Source organism: Acinonyx jubatus, chromosome X (genome assembly GCF_027475565.1).
Source record: "Acinonyx jubatus isolate Ajub_Pintada_27869175 chromosome X, VMU_Ajub_asm_v1.0, whole genome shotgun sequence".
NCBI classification, from domain to species: domain Eukaryota; kingdom Metazoa; phylum Chordata; class Mammalia; order Carnivora; family Felidae; genus Acinonyx; species Acinonyx jubatus.
Window position 1 is genome coordinate 4,306,211 of NC_069389.1, and position 22,231 is coordinate 4,328,441.

The window sequence follows — 22,231 nt, forward strand, 5'->3', positions numbered from 1 at the left end:
CATCAATGGATAGATCATCTAGACACAGGATCAATAAAGAAACAAGGGCCCTGAATGATACATTGGATCAGACGGACTGACAGATATATTTAGAACTCTGCATCCCAAAGCAACAGAATATACTTTCTTCTCGAGTGCACATGGAATATTCTCCAAGATAGATCACATACTGGGTCACAAAACAGCCCTTCATAAGTATACAAGAATTGAGATCATACCATGCACACTTTCAGACCACAATGCTATGAAGCTTGAAATCAACCACAGGAAAAAGTCTGGAAAACCTCCAAAAGCATGGAGGTTAAAGAACACCCTACTAAAGAATGAATGGGTCAACCAGGCAATTAGAGAAGAAATTTTAAAATATATGGAAACAAATGAAAATGAAAATACAACAATCCAAACGCTTTGGGATGCAGCAAAGGCAGTCCTGAGAGGAAAATATGTTGCAATCCAGGACTATCTCAAGAAACAAGAAAAATCCCAAATACACAATCTAACAGCACAGCTAAAGGAAATAGAAGCAGAGCAGCAAAGACACCCCAAACCCAGCAGAAGAAGAGAAATAATGAAGATCAGAGCAGAAAAAAACAATATAGAATCTAAAAAAACAGTAGAGCAGATCAATGAAACCAAGAGTTGTTTTTGAAAAAAATAAACTAAATCGATAAACCTGTAGCCAGGCTTCTCAAAAAGAAAAGGGAGATGACCCAAATAGCTACAATCATGAATGAAAATGGAATTATTACAACCAATCCCTCAGAAATACAGCAATTATCAGGGACTATTATGAAAAATTATATGCCAACAAACTGGACAACCTGGAAGAAATGGACAAATTCCTAAGCACCCACACACTTCCAAAACTCAAACAGGAAGAAATAGAAAACTTGAACAGACCCATAACCAGCAAAGAAATTGAGTCAGTTATCAAAAATCTCCCAACAAATAAGAGTCCAGGACCAGATGGCTTCCATGGGGAATGCTACCAGACATTTAAAGCGGAGATAATACCTATCCTTTTCAAGCTGTTCCAAAAAAATAGAAAGGGAAGGAAAACTTCCAGACTCATTCTATGAAGCCAGCATTACTTTGATTCCCAAACCAGACAGAGACCCAGCAAAAAAAGAGAACTACAGGCCAATATCCCTGATGAATATGGATGCAAAAATTCTCAACAAGATATGAGCAAATAGAATTCAACAGCATATAAAAAGAATTATTCACCATGATCAAGAGGGATTCATTCCCGGGCTGCAGGGCTGGTTCAACATTCGCAAGTCAATCAATGTGATACATCACATTAATAAAAGAAAAGATAAGAACAATATGATCCTGTCAAACGATGTGGAAAAAGCATTTGACAAAATTCAGCATCCTTTCTTAACAAAACTCCCCGAGAAAGCTGGGATAGAAGGAACATACTTACACATCATGAAAGCCATTTACGAAAAGGCCACAACTGAGAGCTTTCGCCCTGAGATCAGGAACACGTCAGGGATGTCCACTCTCACTGCTGTTGTTTAACATAGTGTTGGAAGTTCTGGCATCAGCAATCAGACAACAAAAGGAAATCAGAGTCATCGGAATTGGAAAGATGAAGTCAAGCTTTCACTTTTTGCAGATGACATATTATACATGGAAAGCCCGACAGACTCCACCAAAAGTCTGCTAGAACTGATACATGAATTCAGAAACGTTGCAGGATACAAAATTAATGTACAGAAATCAGTTGCATTCTTATATACTAATAATGAAGCAACAGAAAGACAAATAAAGAAACTGATCACATCCACAATTGCCCCAAGAAGCATAAAATACCTAGGAATAAACCTAACCAAAGATGTCAAAGATCTGTATGCTGAAAACTATAGAAAGCTTATGAAGGAAATTGAAGAAGATACAAAGAAATGGAAAAACATTCCATGCTCATGGGTTGGAAGAATAAATATTGTTAACATGTCAAGACTACCCATAGCAATCTACACATTCAATGCAATCCCAATCAAAATTGCACCAGCATTCTTCTCAAAGGAAGAGCAAGCAATCCTAAAATTTGTATGGAACCACAAAAGACCCTGAATAGCCAAAGTAATATTGAAGAAGAAGACCAAAGTGGGAGGCATCTCAATCCCAGACTTTAGCCTCTACTACAAAGCTGAAATCATCAAGACAGCATGGTATTGGCACAAAGACACATAGACCAATGAAACAGAATAGAAAACCCAGAATTAGACCCACAAAAGTATAGCCAACTAATCTTTGACAAAGCAGGAAAGAACATCCAATGCAAAAAAGACAGTCTCTTTAACAAATGGTGCTGGGAAAACTGGACAGCAACACACAGAAGAATGAAACTAGACCACTTTCTTACACCACTCACAAAAATAAACTCAAAATGGATAAAGGACCTGAATGTGAGACAGGAAACCATCAAAACCCTACAGGAGAAAGCAGGAAAAAACCTCTCTGACCTCAGCCACAGCAATTTCTTACTTGACACATCTCCAAAGGCAAGGGAATTAAAAGCAAAAATGAACTATTGGGACCTCATGAAAATAAAAAGCTTCTGCACTGCAAAGGAAACAATCAACAAAACTAAAAGGAAACTGACGGAATGGGAAAAGATATTTGCAACTGGCATATCGGACAAAGGGCTAGTATCCAAAATCTATAATTAACTCACCAAACTCCACTCCCAAAAAAACAAATAATCCAGTGAAGAAATGGGCAGAAAACATGAATAGACACTTCTCTAAAGATATCCAGATGGCCAAAGGCACATGAAAAGATGCTCAATATCACTCCTTATCAGGGAAATACAAATCAAAACCACACTGAGATACCACCTCACGCCAGTCAGAGTGGCTAACATGAAATATCAGGAGACTATAGATGCTGGCGACGATGTGGAGAAATGGGAACCCTCTTGTACTGTTAGTGGGAATGCAAACTGGTGCAGCCGCTCTGGAAAACTGTGGAGGTTCCTCAAAAAATTAAAAATAGATATACCCTATGACCAAGCAATAGGAATTTACCCAAGGGATACGGGAGTGCTGATGCATAGGGGCACACGTACCCTAATGTTTTTAGCAGTACTTTCAACAATAGCCAAATTATGGAGAGAGACTAAATGTCCATCAACTGACGAATGGATAAAGAAATTGTGGTTTATATACACAATGGAATACTACGTGGCAATGGGAAAGAATGAAATATGGCCCTTTGTAGCAATGTGGATGGAACTGGAGAGTGTTATGCTAAGTGAAGTAAGTCATACAGAGAAAGACAGATACCATATGTTTTCACTCTCTGTGGATCATGAGAAACTTTACAGAAGACCATGGGGGAGGGAAGGAAAGAAAAAAGAGAGGGAGGGAGCCAAATCATAAGAGACTCTTAAAAACTGAGAATAAACTGAGGGTTGTTGGGGGGTGGGAGGGAGGGGAAAGTGGGGTGATGGGCATTGAGGAGAGCGCCTGTTGGGATGAGCACTGGGTGTTGTATGGAAACCAATTTGACAATAAATTTCAAAAAATAAATAAAATAAAATGAGCTTGATAGGATCAACGTCGGTATGCATTCAACATCATGCGCTGTAATGGCTTGAGCATAATTGGACTGGAATGGCTCTTCACTGCCAAGCAATCTTTATACCTCTTTTGGGGGTGCTCATTTATCCTGTGACCTCTTCACTCTCTGTTCTCATTTGGTCTCCCTCTTCCTTCCTGGGGCTGCAGAAGGGTAAGTATAGCTGATTGCCTCCAGATGTCCCAGCCTCCCAGCTGCAGTTAGCCGCGCCAGGGGAGGCTGGCGTCTGGTCATCAATGGGTTTTCATCTGTAACATGAGCAAGGCCTCCAGTGTAGCTGGTCAGGTACCTGCTACCTCACTGTTCATGAGAGGTATGGTGGCCAACCCAGTGCAATCAGTATAAATCTGATGTTCCATACTCCACTCCAAAAAAGTTATGTGGCACTGGGCTGCCCCCTCAGGACAAGGACTACCGTGACCATGACATCAAGTCAGTCTGCCGTGTTATCCTTCGTGGGGGAAGAGCAGGAGATGGAAACTGCCTAGTCAATATCCTCTTTCCCATCTCCCCCTCCTGCTTGTGATCAGAACCCCAATTGTTCAAAGCTTCCTCATTCCCACAAGTAGTTCATGAGACTCAACGGTGACTGGATTCATCTCAAGCTCCTGGGGAGTATCCTGGAGACTGAAGGCCAATCTGTGCACAACCCTGGAACTACAGCTGTATTCCAGGCACAGAGGGTCGCGTGTCTTAACTTCGGCCGATCAGACTGATGAAAAGACCTAACGCTGGGGACCAGGGAAATAGTGTGCTCTCATGACGCCATCTGAAAGCCATGAGAACACAACCTTCAGGGGAAGTCAAAGCTGTGAGGGCAGAGCGCAAACAGGAAGATCCTGCACCCAGAGGGCAGTATTGAGCAACTAAAACAACCAAGCAGGAAGCCAGCCCCACTTCTGATCTCTCTCTTCCTTCAATAGTATGTGTCAGTATCATTGAACCATCCCAGCCAATATGAGTGGTGATATCGAGCTGGTTGGCAACATGAAAACATTTTCCAGATTCACCTGTGTAATATTTCTTTTGCACAAAAAGTTTGAATTTCTGTATGAAGATGTTTCAGTTGAATCCTAAGAGGAGGTCATTGTCATGCAACTGTGAAGACATACATTTCTTAGAGATTTCGGTCTAAATACTGTTCGTATGGCTATGTGGCTATTTCCTATAGTTTCAGTTTATGCAAATAAACTAATTTATATACATGTACACACATATGCAAAACTGTAAAAATTACAGTACTGGTCCATGCTCCCCCCTCACCCTTGATTTTAGTCTTAAAGATCAAATTTTTGGACCCAGGGCTGTTAAACAGAAAATGAAACAGCTCATGTCCAATGGGCTGACACCACTCTGCAGCTCATGAAAACCTGCAATGCCCAGCTGGGTTCTTCATCTTTTTTTTTTTTAATTACCAGTTCTAATTCTCTATTATCATAGAGGGGTATTTTAATTTTATTATGGAATATATCCTTTTTCTAATTAGGGAATTATTAGATATCAAAAAGTAATGATTTCTTGATTGATCTGAATAGGTTATGTTTATCAGCACAAGTATTTCCAATTCAAGAAGGATAATATTTTTGTTCCTCTCCCATTTGAAAGTTTGAATTAAGGGATATAAACTTCCTTAAGACAATGTAAATTCACAGTTGAAAACCACTTAAATAAATATCACAATTGAATATATTGAAAATAAAAGACCGAATATTAATGCACATAAAATATAGTTTATAAAAATTTTCAACATACCATCATGGTTTGATTGCCATCAAGCATCATTGGCATATATATTTTCCCCCTTCTTCAGATAAAAACTTATGCATACATGAACTACTGTTTGTAATAAAAATGGCAAAAAAAAAAGTAAGCTCCTTTCAAGCAAGGGTTTTATGAACAGATAACTCTAGAATAAATGAATGAAAAATGTGTTTGAAAATGCACACAATGCATGTGTCAAATGAGGCTGGCATTAAATATAAATATATCAATATTCATACATATGGCTTAAAAGCAAGTGCTTTTAACGCTAAATGTTAGAAAAATCAAGTGACCCCATTTTAAGGTAACATACGATTCCTGATGTTCTCAGTCTTTAATCCTAATGTTTATTTTGTTTTAAAAAACTTCAGAACCTTAAAAGCATACTGCTAAGTGAAGCAAGTCAATCTGAAAAAGCTACATACTATACCATCCCAACTCTATGACACTGTGAAAAATGCCAAAGTATAAAGACAACAAACAAACAAAAAAACAAAAACTATGGTTACCAGGGGTTAAGTGGGACAGATGGATGAACAGATGGGACACTGGATTTCTAGGGAATTCTAGAATATTCTGTATGATACTAAAATGGTAGATAGATTCATCCAAATCCGCAGAACATATAATACCAACAGTGAGCCCTTATGTAAACCATGGGCTTAGTTAATGGTATCCTAAAAACTATTGCCACACAGATTGTAACATATGCACCAAAATCACTCAAGATGTTAATAACAGGGAAAACTGGGAGAGTTGACATATATGAGGCTGTATGTACTTTGAGTCAAGTTTTCCATAAACCGAAAGCTTCTAGAATATTATAAAATCCATTAACACTACATAATCATAAAAGAAACAATTCAACAATAACATACATCAATTGTAAATATTTATATGCCCAGCATGGGAGTACCCAAATACATGAAGCAGTTATTAACAAACAAAAAGGAAGACATTGATAATAATACAATAATAGTGGGAGACTTTAACAGACCACTAACATCAATGAATAGATCATACAAACATAAAATCAACAAGAAACAATGGCTTTGAATGACATGTTGTATCAGATGGACCTAACAGATATATTCAAAACATTCCATTCAAAAATAGTAGAACACGCATTCTTTTCCAGTGCACATGGAACATTCTCTGGAATAGCTCACATATTAAGTCATAAAACAGGTCTCAAATATTTTGAAAATATTGAAGTCATATCATGCATCTTTTCAAAAACAATGCTATGAAACTACAAATCAACCACAAGAAAAAAATCTGCAAAGAACACAAGTACATGAAAGTTAAATGTTTTCATGCTAGTAAACAATGAATGGGTCAACCAAGAAATCAAAGAGGAAATTAAAAAATATATGGATACAAATGAAAAACAAAACAACGACCCAAAATCTTTGGGATACAGCAAGAGCTGTTCTAAGAGGAAAGATTATAGCAATACAGGTCTGCCTCAAGAAGGGGGAAAAGAAAAAAACAAAACTGAAATAAACCACCTAACCTTACACATAAAGGAGCTAGATAAAAGGAGAAAAAACAAAGCCCCAAAATAACAGAAGGAAATAAACATTAGAGTAGAAATAAATGAAATAGAAACTAGAAAAGCAATAGAACAGATAAACAAGGGGCGCCTGGGTGGCTCAGTTGGTTAAGCATCCCACTTTGGCTCAGGTCAGGATCTCGCAGTTTATTGGTTCAAGCCCTGTGTCAGGGTCTATGCTGACAGCTCAGAACCTGGAGCCTGCTTCGGATTCTGTGTCTCATTCTCTCTCTGCCCCTCCCCCACTTGTGCTCTGTCTCTCTGTGTCTCTCAAAACTAAATAAAAAATGTAAAAAAAAAATTTTTAAAAAGAACAGATAAATGAAACCTGGAGCCAGTTATTTGAAAAGATGAGCAAAATTGATAAGCCTTTCGCAAGACTCATTGAAAGGGAGAGAGAATGCAAACAAAATCAGAAATGAAAGAAAAGAAATAAAAACCAACACCACAAAAATACAGATGATTATGAGAGTATTACGAACAATTATATTTCAAATTTTGAAATGCCTAGAAGAAAGGGATAAATTCCTAAAAACATATAGCATCCAAAAGCTGAATCACGAAGAAACAGAAAATTTGAACAGACTGATTATCAGCAATAAAACTGAAACAGTCATTTAAAAACTCCTAGGAAAAACAAGCCCAAGACCAGATGGCTTCACAGGTGAATTCTACCAAACATATTTAAAAAATAATTAATACAGGGGTGCCTGGGTGTCTCAGTTGGTTAAGCGTCCAACTTTGTCTTAGGTCATGACCTCACGGTCCATGAGTTTGAGCCCCACGTGGAGTTATATGCAGACAGCTCCGAGCCTGGAGCCTGCTTCAGATTCTGTTTTTCCCTCTCTCTCTGCCCCTCCCCCACTCACACTTTGTCTCTCTTGCTCTCAAAAATAAACATTAAAAACATTTTTAAAAATTAAAAATAGTTTTTTTTTTCACACTTTTCTAAAAACTAGAAGAGGAAGAAAAGTTTCCAAATTCGTTCTATGAGACCATCATTACCCTGATACTAAAACCAGATAAAGACACTACAGGAAAAGAAAACTATAGGCCAATATCGGTGAACATAGATGCAAAAATCCTGAACAAAATATAAGTAACCAAAATCCAACAGTACATTAAAAAAGAATAATTCACCATGATAAAATGGGATTTATTCCCAGGATACAAGTTTGTTTCAATATTCACAAATCAATCAATGTGATAACGCTCCATCAAGAAGAGTAGATGAAAACTATATGACATTTCAAGAGATGGAGAAAAAGCATTTGACAAAACACAAATCCATTAACGACAAAAACCCTCCAGAAAGTAGATTTAGAGGGAATATGCCTCAACATAATAACTGCCATATATGAAGAACACATAGCTAATATCATCGTCATTGATGAAAAACTGAGAGCTTTTCTCCTAAGATTAGGAACAAAACAAGGATGTCCACTCTCACCAGTGTTATTTAACATAGTACTGGACATCACAGCCTCAGCAATTGCACAAGGAAAAGAAAGAAAACGCATCTATACTGGTAAGGAAGAAGTAAAACTGTCACTATTTGCAGATGACATGATACTTTATATAGAAAACCCTGAAGACTCCATCAAAAAGCTACTAGATGGAGAAATAAATTCAGTAAAGGCACAGGGTACAAAATCAATATCCAGAAATCTGTTGCATTTCCATACACTAATAATGAAGTAACAGCAAGAGAAATAAGGAAATTGTTAAAATGTCCGTACTTCCCAAAGTAATCTACAGATTTAGCCCAATCCCTCTCCAAACACCAACGGCATTTTCCACAGAACTAGAAAAAATAATGCTAAAATTTGTATGGAACCACAAAAGACCCCAAATAGCCACAATGATCTTGGGAAAGAAAAGCAAACCTGGAGGTATCACATCTCAGATATACTGCAAAGCTCTTCTAATCCAAACAGTATGGTAGTGGCACAAAAACAGACATATAGATCAATGGAAGTCCAGAAATATATGCATGATTATATGGTCAATTAATCTACAACAAAGGGATCAACAATGGGAAAAAGATAGTCTCTTCAACAAAAGATGCTGGCAAAAGCAGGCAGGTACATGCAAAACAATAAAACTAGACCACTTTCTCACACCAGGCACAAAAATAAACTTGAAATTGATTAAGGAACTAAATGTGAGACCTCAAAATGTAAGAATCCCAGGAGAGAGTACAGGCAGTAATTTCTCAGATATTGGCTGTAGCAACATTTTTCTAGATATGTCTCCTGAGGCAAGGAAAACAAAAGCAAAAACAAACTACTGGGACTACATCAAAATAAAAGGATTTTGGGATGCCTGGGTGGCTCAGTTGGTTAAGCGTCCGACTTTGGCTCAGGTCATGATCTCGTGGTTCCTGAGTTCGAGCTCTGTGTCGGGCTCTGTGCTGACAGCTCAGAGCCTGGAGCCTGCTTCAGATTCTGTGTGTCCCTCTCTCTCTGCCCCTCCTCCACTCACACTCTGTCTCTCACTCTGTCAAAAATAAACATTAAAAGGCTTTTTGCACAGCAAAACAAACAAAAAAATGAAGGAAAACAAAAAATAAAACACAAAACAACAAACTAAAGAATGACCTAGTGAATGGAAGAAGATATTTGCAAATGACCTACCTATACAATAAGGGGGGAGTACACAAAATATATAAAGAACTTACACCATGGAACAACAACAACAACAAAAACCCACAAATAATCCAAATAAAAATGATCGGGAAAAAAAATGGGCAGAAGCCATGAACTGATATTTCTCCAAAGAAGAAATACAGTTGGCCAACAGACGCATGAAAAGATGCTCAACATCATTAATCATCAAGAAATACAAATCAAAACCACAATGATATATTACATCATACCTGTGTGAATGGCCAAGATCAACAACATAAGAAACAGTAAATGTTGGTGAAGATGTGGAGAAGAAGGACCCATCTTGCACTGTAGGTGGAAATGAAAATTGGTGAAGCTACTGTGGAAAACAGTATGGAGATTCCTCAAAAAAAATTAAAAGCCATATGATCCAGAAATTCCACTACTGGGTATTTGCCCAAAAAATACAAAAACACTAATTTGGAAAGATACATGCACCTCTACATTTATTGCAGCATTATTTCCAACAGTCAATATATGGAAGCAAAGGAAGAGTCCACTCGCAGATGTATGGATAAAGAAAATGTGGTGTATGTATGTATATACAATGCTAAGTAAAATAAATCAGTCCAAGAAAGACAAATACCATATGATTTCACTCATATGAGGAATTTAAGAAACAAAACAAAGGAACGAAAAAACAAGAAATAAAAAACCAGACTCTTAGCTATAGAGAACACACTGGTGGCTACCAGAGGGGAGGTGGGTGGGCGATGGGTGAAATGGGCAATTGGGATTAAGGAGTGTGCTTGTCATGATAAGCACAAAATAATGTACAGAATTGTTGAATCACTGTACTGCACACCTGAAACTAATATAACACTGTATGTTAACTATACTAAATTATTTTAATTAAACAAATATAAAGTCCACGAATTAAAAAAATTCCTCAGCTTTTTGGCCTTTTTACCCATCATACTGTGTCCCTTCAGCAGCAATGAACTAATGCTCAGAAACGCTTATTCCCATTTACAGATGACACTTCGATCATCGTGCCGTGGATACCCTAGGGCTTTTCCAAGAGAGCTTATGACACTTAGCCGGACGTTAAACTTCGGTTCAGGAGGCAACATGAAGAGCTGAGTTAAAATTATGGGGTTTCCAGAACTGTCTAAGCAAATTAATCTTATTAACAATTGGATTTTACCCATTAGCAGTTGAAAACCATTCACAGGTTCTTCCTTGCCAACCAAGTCAGATCCAAACTCTGTGGCCAAAAGCATATGGTGATGTTTCTGTATTAGAATGAAATCTACTGAAACTTTCTACAGAATATGTATTTGCTCAAGAATGGATAACGTACTTTACCGTTCTTATTTTGAGGGAATACACATAGTCTCCAAAAACTGGTTTTATTGGAATCATTAGTCTTTATGCAATTATTTCTATAAAGTAAGTGTGGCATATATTTGGTGGGAATTACTAGGTTTTCCTTTAAATTTTTGGAGAGAACATTAGTCTTTTAGTTCTCCTGGTGGTTACCTGAATCCACTTAAATATGCTTATATTTCTTTTGCTTGATGTGAGTTTAAAAAAAAAATGTCTATCGAAAGCCTGGAATTAAAAATGAGAAAAATCAGCATTTCACCTTTAGGATATCTTGTTTTCACTTCCTTTTTTAAAAAGATTTTATTCTAAGCAACCTCTACACCCAACGTGGGGCTCGAACTCACAACCCCGAGATCAGGATTCACACACTCCACCAACTGAGCCACCTGAGTGCCCCATCTTGGTTTCACTTCCAAGTGCATTTGCTGGAATGCTTTTTTTTTTAGTTAGTTGCACCATTCTTGGTATATTGTCATGATTGCTGGAATTCCTTTTCGCCTCCATGACCGTAATTCCCAGAGGCATCACCATGGTTGTATACTTAAGCCTATCCTTTAACTTTTCAGTGAATCCTGCACACTGCTGCTCTGGGTTGGTGGGGATTCGACCTCTCTCTGCCAGTTTTCATCATAAACATACATCCCCTGAATTGTATGTTTGCACATACTACTACCCTTTTAAATTTATGGGCAGTTTTGACTACATTTTTGGAACACATAGGCTTTCTTTGAAGAATTTTTATATATTGTTCCACCGTCTTCCAGTACTTTGTGTCTCACAGACAAATCTTACATTCCTAGATTTTTTTCCCCTGAATTTCCACAGAGTTCTTTACAAAACTTAAAATACCATTAACTTACTAGAATATTTGTTAATTGACCTATAGAAGCACAGCTTTGGGCTTCACTGTGCTACTTTTTGGTTTGTAAATTCAGATTTCTCTGTATTCTGGAAATTTTACCTTGAATCATACATTTGAATATGTTTTTATGTCCCATTCACTGCTGAATCTTGGCACGGCACCAGTTTACTGATGGCCCCATCTCTCCTCTCTGTCTCTCAATCTCCTTCTGTCTCTGTCTCTCTCATACTTACTTTTCATTGTCATTTATTTCTGAGGCTCTGCCCCCTTACTTTTCATTCCCATGTAATGTATTATCAGTTTTTCCTTAACGCCGTATCTGTCTTCCTTAAATTCTCATTTCAGAGAAGCAAGATTTTTTTTTTTTTTTCACCGATTTGATTTGTTGTACAGGGGTCTGTTCCCAGTTTTGGCTGCTGGGTAGTATGTCTTCACTGATCTTAGGCTGTTCTGTTTTTCCTTACAGAATCTTTTTCAAGACCCATGGCTGGCTTCCACCTTTTCAAGCAGTATTGTGTCTCATGTTAGAAGGAGGAGATGTCTATCTGGACCGAGGTACGTGAGCAAAATCTGGGGGAGTAGGCAGAAGGAGCGAAAGCAATGGGCAGCTTAAGTTCCAGGCTGTGCCTTGGAGGGTTTTCTTAACTGCGCCTGCACTATGGCTCAGCCTTGTCCGGCCTGAAAGCAAGTTATCTGGGCTCATGCCGAATGTTTGCAAGTGGGCATTGCATCTTGAGCTTATCTGCACTACAGATTAGTGATTGCATGAGTATGGGACACCTGTCGGTTTCTCCTCCCTTTGCCAAACACAGTCTGCTCTGGGTAAAGACTGCCTTCAGGCTTTTTTTGTTAATGACTACCCCCACCTCCTGTCCTGTGCCATGACAGAAACATGATGTAAGGAGGCTTCCCAAAGCAGCCTATGGACATTGACCTGACCCGTGTAAGCAAGGAATCATTGCTTTTCCTTTCAACGGGTGCTGCCCACTTTGGAGAACTCTGAGTTACGCAGAAAAAAGGTGTCTTCTCTTGGTGTCGTCTGTCGTTGTCAAGAAATGTCTCATGCACTTAGCCATCTTTCTGCACCTACTGTGATCTAGGAATCTAGGAGATCCTCTAGGGGATCTCTAGTTTCATCAGTGATAACATTTCTTTGTTTTTTAGTCTCTGGGATGCCTTGGGTTGGTTTCATAAAAGAAACGGGACAGGCATATGTGTATACGACCATTTAGAATTGAAAGAGTAATTCTTTTCTTTGAATCCAGTCGTCTTTTTTCCTCCCCAATGAATTCAATACCAGAGAGAGAAGACTTGAAGACAATATCCAACAATGTAAGTCCACACCGTCATGGGTGTAGGCATAGAACACTCTAAGAGAGTAACGATGCATTTCTTGATGCTACTGGAGATAGTCTGTGAAAAATATTGTTAGTGAGGACGAAGAGCTCCAGCAATAAACCTGATGGAGAATTTCACCTCCGTAAGAAGGATGGTCTATATGGAGAATTTCACCTCCGTAAAAAGGATGGTCTATATGGAGAATTTCACCTTTGTAAGAAGGATCATATAAAAGCCACAGTGATTGTTTTTCTTTAATTCAAAACAATTAGACTGCCTATGTAGATAGCCACATTCAATTTTTTTCTAAGCCCTTTTGACCAAAATGTACCAAAGGATACATATTTCCCCATTTTTTACCTTAGTTTCTATTTTTTCCATTTCCTCCTGATTTTGCCCTCAGAGTGCATTTTCCCTGTTGGAGCTCGAAGTGCTGTTGTCCAACAAGTCTGCTGGCCCAGAGTTAAAATGAGGTGAATGCGATTTTGGAAAGGGGAGTTAAAGGTATTTAAAGTTACTGCTTATAACAGTTGCTTACTGCAAAAAACTAAAAGGTTTAAAAGGAAGGGAGGGTTCTTCCCACTACTATTGCCCAATAGGTAGGGAGAATAATCACAACTGAGAAATAGACCAACATAATTGTCAAAATTCATACCATTATGGTTGGGTGGAAATTAATGTTATTTAGTAACTTCATATTGTAATGGATTTATACTGAAGTTAAAAAAAAAAAGCGAGTTGAGGGGAAATAATCATACACTTAAAGGAGAAGTAAATCCTATGTTTAACTTAGCGCTCCATATCCCAGTGGGAAGAACACTGTTCTTTCCTTTGCTTGTTCCTCTTTTCTAATGCAGGAAGGTTTTCTCTTTTCTTTCTTTCTTTTTTTAAGGATGGCAACTTGAGTCAGTCATCACCAAGGTTTATTTTAGAATTAATCTGATATTTATGAGCTTATCTTATAACAACACTTTCTTAAAAAAATGGCTAATGATGTCAGCCTGGAAATGACTACCCAATGGCAAGTGCAAAGACTTTATATCTATAGGTGTTACTGGGGGTAACTGTATCCTTTGGAGGTATAACGTTGGCATTCTTCTGAGAAAATTCTGACTCTGCTAAGTGAAGAAAATGGCACAGAATAATGCCTCTTTTTCTATAGTCTCTCCAAGCCACCATTTGGTTTGGGGTATGATTAGGAAGACCAGCCATTCCAATCTTTTTTTTTTTTTTTTTTTAAAGAATTTAACATTTATTCATTTCTGAGAGAGACACAGAGTGTGAATGGCGGAGGGGCAGAGAGAGAGGGAGACACAGAATCCAAAGCAGGTTCCAGGCTCCAAGCTGTCAGCACAGAGCCCGATGCGAAGCTTGAACTCGTGAACCGCGAGATAAGGACCTGAGCTGAAGTCATATCCTCAACCGACGGAGCCCCCGAGGCGCCCCTTTTCCTCAGTTTTACAGGCACCTAGGTGTGTGCGTGTGTGTATGTGTGTGCAATCTTAAGAGGTGTATATAGATTTCCTTCTGTCAGTGTACCACCTCTGAGCCCCACAGGTAAGGGCAGGGCTTGAGGCCCAGCAAAGGACATCACACAGCCACCTCCCATTTGCATACTTTGTCCAAACAAGGCTGAACATTCAGCACAGAGGAAATCTCATGGCCATGATTGCCTGGGCTCTGTGTCACAACCCCACCTGTGGGCATTGGTCTGGAGACAAGATTTGTTCTGTTTTGTTTTATGAACTAGGGTTGCACACCAAGCCCCATCTGTACTTCCCAGGAAAACTGGTCCAGCGTGGATCACCCTCATTTGCAGAGTCTGAGCTGTAGGCATCCTTGCCACCCCAGAGCTTGGCGCCTGCCCTAGGAAGTGGTTTAGGACAGGATGCCCTGGCCCGATCTAAGCCCACCATTGAGAAGAACGAGATGAATTGAAAGTTTGCTGCCACAGGGCTAGACACAAACGAATACACTGCCTTGGGAAGCATCTCCATAAAAAGGCTGTTACAACAACAAAAGATCACGACACTCACTTTCCCCGACAGTTGAGGGCATGCACTTCTCAGAACCTGATCTTGCTGTGTTTGTGCTGGCCATGGTGAGAGCTTTGCTGAGTTTTCAAAGAACAGAGCAGGCTCTGAGTATTCCAGGAAAAAAGCAAACAAAGAAAACACCAAGTGCTCGAAGAAACAAGACCAGGCATGCAGTACTAGAGTACAAAGAATGTTACTGGGTTCCTCCGATATTTAAGAAAGGCTCCTTGCAGCTCAGAGGAAAGTTTCCTAACTGCAGGCCCCAATGGGCACACTGACCTCCTGCACAAAATAATCAAATCATAGGAGATAGCACTAAGGAGACTGTGGATGCCCATGCTGTCCCTTTCCTGTGACCCTGCTCCCCTTAGTAGCCCCCCTCCTCCCTCCTTTCCCATCTGGACTCCTACTACCCTCAACCTCTCCAGCGTCCTGTGAACTACCCACTCAAATCTGTCTCCTCTGCTCCCAAGCTTCCTATTCAAAAGCCCTTCACTACTTACCCTCCTGCAACAAAATCTTATTCCCTCTTGTGAGCAGTTCTCAGCTAAAAACGAGGAGGGAGCAGTCTCATCAAGGGGGTTAAGAGGGCAGTCACGTTCTCACGGGTGTTTGCAAGGGGATTAATGGACATGTTTGTAGCTATCAGCATGGAATTTTGTGCAGAGCAGCAGAGAGCAGGAATGAGCTCCCTGCGGTGCACGAAGTGAGATTTGGAGGGTGGCAAGAATTTGGGGGGCACTTGAATCCTGCAAGCACAGGTGTGCTTCCTTGCTGAAGTGGTAAACAAACATCTCTTCTGATGAGTGGCATCTAAAAAACTAGGGAGTGTGGCGATGGGAAAGAATTTTAGTTAGCGGGCGATGTTGGATTTGTGGGATTAAATGGATTTGGCGGGGGAGGGAATGCCAATGTGATTCATGGTGTGGTCCTTCCTTTCCGCCTCACCTCTACCAGACCAGCCTCCTGACTCCTTCCCTTTCTCCTGGAGGCCTCATTTCTTGAAAGATGGCAACTCCGTGCACCTCCGATGGGATAAAGTTAAGGAGCCTGTGTGGCACGCTTCACCGTCTGGGGCTGAGAAGCTCTGGTGTTTCTGCTCTCAGGCGTTTATTCCACATCAAACCTCAACAAAGACTAAGCACTGCCTCCTGGGTCCTTCTCACCCCGTAGTGACAGCCCCATTTCTTTGCTCCCTGATTAGCAAAACTTCCCAAGAGCCTTCTCCATTCCTGGGTCTGCTTCGCTTTACCCTTGTGCCATCTGCTCCTGACCCCCACCAGTCCCCTGAGCTGATGTGTTCCGGGACAGATAAGCAAGCCCCATATCTGTTCTCCATCCAGATCTGTCTTGGTATCTTAGCAGCACTGGAAGGGTGACCTTCGCTTTCATGAAATGCTCCTCATGCTTCCCCAACATGTCCCCACCAATTCCCTTCTACTGGTTTTGTGGAACAACTTCTCATCTGTTAAGACCCAGGTTCTCAAAGCTACACATTTTCCTCGGAGCTGAGGATTGACGTATCTTGCCAAACTACCAAATCACAAGGTCAAGAGAAACATAATATGAACCATGAAGTGATTTCAGCTCCTTCTTCCCACCACCGTCACCTTTGTTGGTTCTTCTCACCGACATCACGTGTTGCTAAGTAGGCTAATGATATTTAAAAAGTGCACATATTTTACAGTAGAAAATGGACTGACTCCACTGATTCATTGGGCACACTCTAAATACTCTGTGGAGATCCTCACCGATCATTTGTCCAAATTACATAACTGGTTAGAAAGACAGGAAGACGCTTTTATACGTGCTAACTGGACAGACACATGACTGTTGGTAAAAAGTGCCAAAGACAATGGAATTTGTGGGATTTCATCACACAGCAAACTTCTCCCAAGACCTTCTGTTCTGATGGCTTCTTGTTTTTAAATTTGTTTTCTAGTTTTATTTTCTTGAGAGAGAGAGAGAGCGAGCAAGAATCCCAAGTAGGCTTAACACGAGGAGCCTGATGTGAGGCTCAAACTCACGAATCTGAGAAGTCATGACTTAAGCTGAAATCAAGAGTGGGACACTTAACCGACGGAGCCACCCAGGATTTTTTTACTTTTTCCCTCTGATGGTTACAAAAAAATGCTGCTGTGAACACTTGTGTACAAATTTTTGTGTGGACATATGTTATTATGAATTCCTGGGTTGTATGGTCCATGTATGTTTTAGTTTTTGAGAAAACAGCCAGGCTTTGAGGGACTTCTGATTTCACCTTAAATGCCACTTGTACAGTGAGGCCCCCTCCTTGACCCTGTAAGCCCCCTAATTAAATTAGGTGCCCACTGCTGTTCTTAGATTCTGTTCTTGCACTTTGCAGTGTTTATGACAATTTACAGTTGCACCTTTCGGTGTGTGATTCCTTCCTGTGTCTCCCATAGTAAATTACACGTCGCATGGAGGAATCTGGGCCATATCCATGCAGTCTACATCGCTGGGAAATAAAAGAGGAGGAATTGGGTGGCACTTGTTTTCCCCTTGAACTCTCAGAATACGTTTTGACCTATTCCTTCACGGAGGTTCTGGCCAGGGAAAGTCGGATGAGTGTTCACAGCTAACATGAAGGAGGAGACAGCATATGGGTCTGCAGGCACTGTCACAGGACTCGATCTGCCTGTCTCTGGGATCGGCACCGGGACCCTGGGAACAATGTAGGTCATGCACTCAAGGCTGACTTTCATCATCTTAGTAGCAACTGTTCCCTGGATGTGGTGAGGTGATGGTAGGACGGGCTGTTGCAGATCATGGTTTGGAGGAAAGAAATCAAGGTAGAGAAATAGAACTGACATTGGAAATACTTTAAGGGAGGGGAGTGATGGGTGAAAAGCCTCAGATCTTCTACCTTGAGAGGTATTAAAAACACCCTCCCTCAGAATAACCACATGGCATTCTTGAGGAACTTTGAGCCTAGGGATAGGATGACTTCCAAGAGCTACCGTGTGCCTAGAAACACCCATGGACGATTACTGACACCACTCCGGTCTTGAATTGGCTAATGACTTGCTTACAGACAAGACTGTGCATCAGTAAGAACATCAGCAGAGAACAAACAGCTCATCACACAGGCCTGATAAGTACTTGCAAAGAAAGGGCACTCAGGAATGGCATTTTACAGTGTTTTCTGAAGGTACGTTGAGAATACCAAAGTCCAGAGTAATGAGGGAGTTGTCTCATGCATAGACAAGCGGAAGCATCCCAAGACTTTAATATTTTACCAATTAAATTGGCATCTCAAACTTGCTTAGAGACAGTATTTTTCGTGGTAAAAATTGCTAGTACAGCTAAGGCAGGTATGTGTTCGGTCCTGCCTGCCTTACACAGTGTGCATAGATAGATACTCAATGTAGCCCATATGGGCTGCGTCTACACCAGTGACAATGGAACATCAAATATCGTTTTAACTCGACCAAGAAAATGTATTTCTTTCCCTGTGGTTATAGGTAATTATGTAGGGAACAGTGATGTTTTTGGAGCGTGAAGGGAGTATAACTTATAACCCTGCTCCTCAGTCCCACTGCTTCATAATGGAGTGGACTTTGAGTTACATAACCTAATTGCACATCATTTTCTGTGCATTTTCTTGGAGGTAAGAGAGGGGAAGCTGGGAGTACTCTCAGCCACTACGTGCAGCAGACAGAAACAAAGCAAAAGGCGAGGACATACGTTCATCAATAAAAAGTGCCTACCTCACGATGGCACTCAACAAATGTTAGACGACCTACTTTATGCAGAAATGTAGTGTTTTGCAATTTTCAAGTGATCTGCGTTATGTGAATACTTTATCCTAATTAAAAGTGTTTTCCGTGAGTTTTTCATACTTCAGCAACTATCTGTGTCTTTGCCTTTGTTCTCAAGGTAAGCGCTTTTCTACAAGAGGCAAGTGAGTCTTGGGTTTGGCTTCAGAGAAGACACACAGCATGTACCCACCGAGCACAGAAGGAAAGGTCTCCTCCAGGGACACGACTCTGCTGGAGCTCTGTGCTAGGCCTTCTGTGGATCCCCAGGTTCTTGGCCCTCCTGGTTCTCTGGACTTCTGGTATACCTGATCCTGGGCGGCTGACTCCTTCAGGCTGGTTCTCACTGTGCCTGGCTTCGGGGCTAAGTTAGAATTCTAATCCCTTCTAGCTGTGTGTGCTGGGACTCCAAGCCATCCCAGAGGCCATGCCGACACTAGTTTCTCACCCATCCTGCCAGCTCACTCATCTCCCCAGTCCCCCAGCCCTCTCAGTGGTGGCACAGCCCAGGCCTGTGCACAATTCACGGCTACATGCACGGCCAAGAGTTCACCCTTTTCTCTTTGGGTGTGTGGAAGGGACCCCAAGAGGTAAGCCTGGGCGTGCTGGAAGAGATGATGACCGAGTGGCTTAGCGATACATTAAGCAGGCCACAGACTCAGGGGATCTACAGAGTTCACATGGATCAAAGCAAACCATTCCTCAGATGACCAAAGACCATGAACAAAATCTTAGCAGCAGCTGGAGAAAAGAGACAGACTGCTTACACACGTAGGACCAATAACTGGTAATTTAATCAAAATGATGGAAGCCATAGAACAGGAAACTGTATCTTTAAAGAGTAAGAGGAAATTCATTTCAAACCACAATTCAACATCCAGTGAAGCCAGCCTTAAAAAGTGGTGAGATGGGCATGTTTAGACAAACAACCGAGATAATCTGTCATCATCAAATCCATCTATGTGAACACTCAATAGCACTGTTGACTGAGATTTCTGGAACAATGATACAAGTTTACTGATTAGTTGGTTTCCATTTTTGTTGTAGAATTTTACACGGAATGTCTGTTTTACCACCTAGTACCCACCTAACATAGCAAAGATAGCTCTTATTTAGTTAAACATGTATCCATAATTTATTCAGACTTTGAGTATCAAATGCATACCCACTCTTTCCTAGAATGGATTTTGAAAATAAGCCATTTTAAGTGACTTTGTGTTATATATGACACAAACTCATCCCTTTATTCAGGTTTTTCATAAGTACATATATTTGATGGCATGTTTCCCAATGCCTCATGCTTGTTAAGAGACTAGAGACATTAGAATATTTAAATAGTCGTTTATAATTTGTATGCCCTAGAGAAATATATTACCAAGATCATGGCAACTAGTTGCAAATACTTTCGCATGGGATGTGGGAGAAATGCACGTAGAATTTGGTAATCGTGGGTTTCAGTCAACAAAAAGCAATGCTTTGATACAATGCCTTAATACTAATGGGACAGTTTCAGTCTCCAAAACCACCTTGTGTGAGGCACCTGCCGTTCTGTGGAGAACCAGGAAGACAGAGGTGACTGTTTAGTCCTTTCACCACCACTCGGGTCAAAAGATGCACAGAACAAATTAGCTGATTCGAGGGGCAATCAAATCACATGAGGCGGCACCATGATGTGGGTGCAACTCACACATTTCTACCTCACAGTGTACGCACTTGATAAATACCCTCCAATGCGGTGTCTCTTGGTTGTACGTGTCCTGTGATGCCCTCCAAGTAGCTCGTAAATAATCTCTCTTGAGTTAACTCAATCCGGATGAGTGTTTCTGATGAAAAGTTACAATAGTGATCACATCCTGTGGCTAAGGAAGGACATACAAGTGCTATGTGCACAACATACTATTAAAGAGACTCACGGGAAACCAGAATATTGTGAGCTGTCCTGAAGATCTACCTGGTCTTCCATCACCAGATATCATCTGTCAATCAAATCTCTTTAATCCACGGGAACTACTAGAGTTCTGTGTTTGTTATTCCCATCCCACGTGTGATGTCAGTCACTTCTTCAGCCCAATGCCCTAGAGCGTACGTTACCCCCATGTCACGGGCAAGGAATCAGAGGTGGGGGTGACAACTTTTTAGTGGTGGAGCTGAGATCTGATTTGAACTCTAACTGGAAATCCTTTGCCAAACCACACTTCATCTTCTCTTTACAAACTATGGCAATAATGATGCTGCTGCTGATGATAATAATGATTGATAATAACTGTAAAGACCGCTAGGGATAAACTTAGGTCAGAACGCCTTCATATAAGGCCAGAGAGGTTCTGGACTTCATCCTGTGGAATAAGGGAGTGTACACAACATTAAGTAGAGGAATGGATACACATTTTTTTTTATTATAAAACTCGTTCCAAGTGCAAATTTATTTTTAAACATTGGTAACACCATTCGAAGCATGGGAAATTCAGCATCAAAGTATTATACTCAAAGAAACAGGAACCTCAGTGGCCAAGCACTGAACACTGTTGCACAGCAGAAACGATCCGTGTGTCTTTTTTTTTTTTTTAATGTTTATTTACTTTTGAGACAGACAGACACAGAGCATGAGGAGGGGAGGAGCAGAGAGAGAGGTAGACACAGAATCTGAAGCAGGCGCCAGGCTCTGAGCTGTCAGCACAAAATCCCGATGCGGGGCTCAAACTCATGAACTGTGAGGTCATGACCTGAGCCGAGGTTAGACGCTCAACCGACTGTGTGTCTTGATAAGACAATTCTCTCCAGTGTAAAGCAGGTCTCTACTAGAACTCCTCTCGTCTACAGGTCGCTGAACTCTGAGCGCTAATTGGTAGAACTCTAAGACACAGCGATTAGTAAGACCTTCCAAATGTTACATATGTTTCACTGATGGGGAATTAAGAACAGACCGACAGCGTCACCTCTCAGGGACATCATCACTACCAAATGCTTCCGAAAAGGTACAGCGGATGGGCAAACACTAGCTGCCCGTGAGGGCAACCCTGCGTAGTCCCCTGATCCCTGAATGTCCCTAATAGAGCACACTTTAGTGCACTAAGAAAGCACGATGATCCTTGAAACTTTCTCGGCAGGAGTCACTGTGGTCTCCATTGTGTTTAATTATACCTCTGTGAGACGGATGGGTGGTTAGTGTGATCCCATCACTCAAAGGCACTGAAGCCATCAGCATGATGCAGGACAATAAGCAAGAACGGGTGTGCCTTGGCCAACCACCAGTACTTTCCTTCGTACAAAAAAGTAAGAGTGTCACCGCCATCTTGGTTAGAAGAACAAAA

At 40.7% G+C, this 22,231-nt stretch overlaps 1 protein-coding gene across 3 annotated transcripts in view; it reads right to left on the minus strand.

Annotated features, from left to right (window-relative positions):
* Positions 1–22,231, minus strand: part of PUDP (pseudouridine 5'-phosphatase) — a 374,053-nt gene that overhangs the window by 268,625 nt on the left and 83,197 nt on the right. The gene's annotated exons all lie outside the window — the stretch shown is intronic.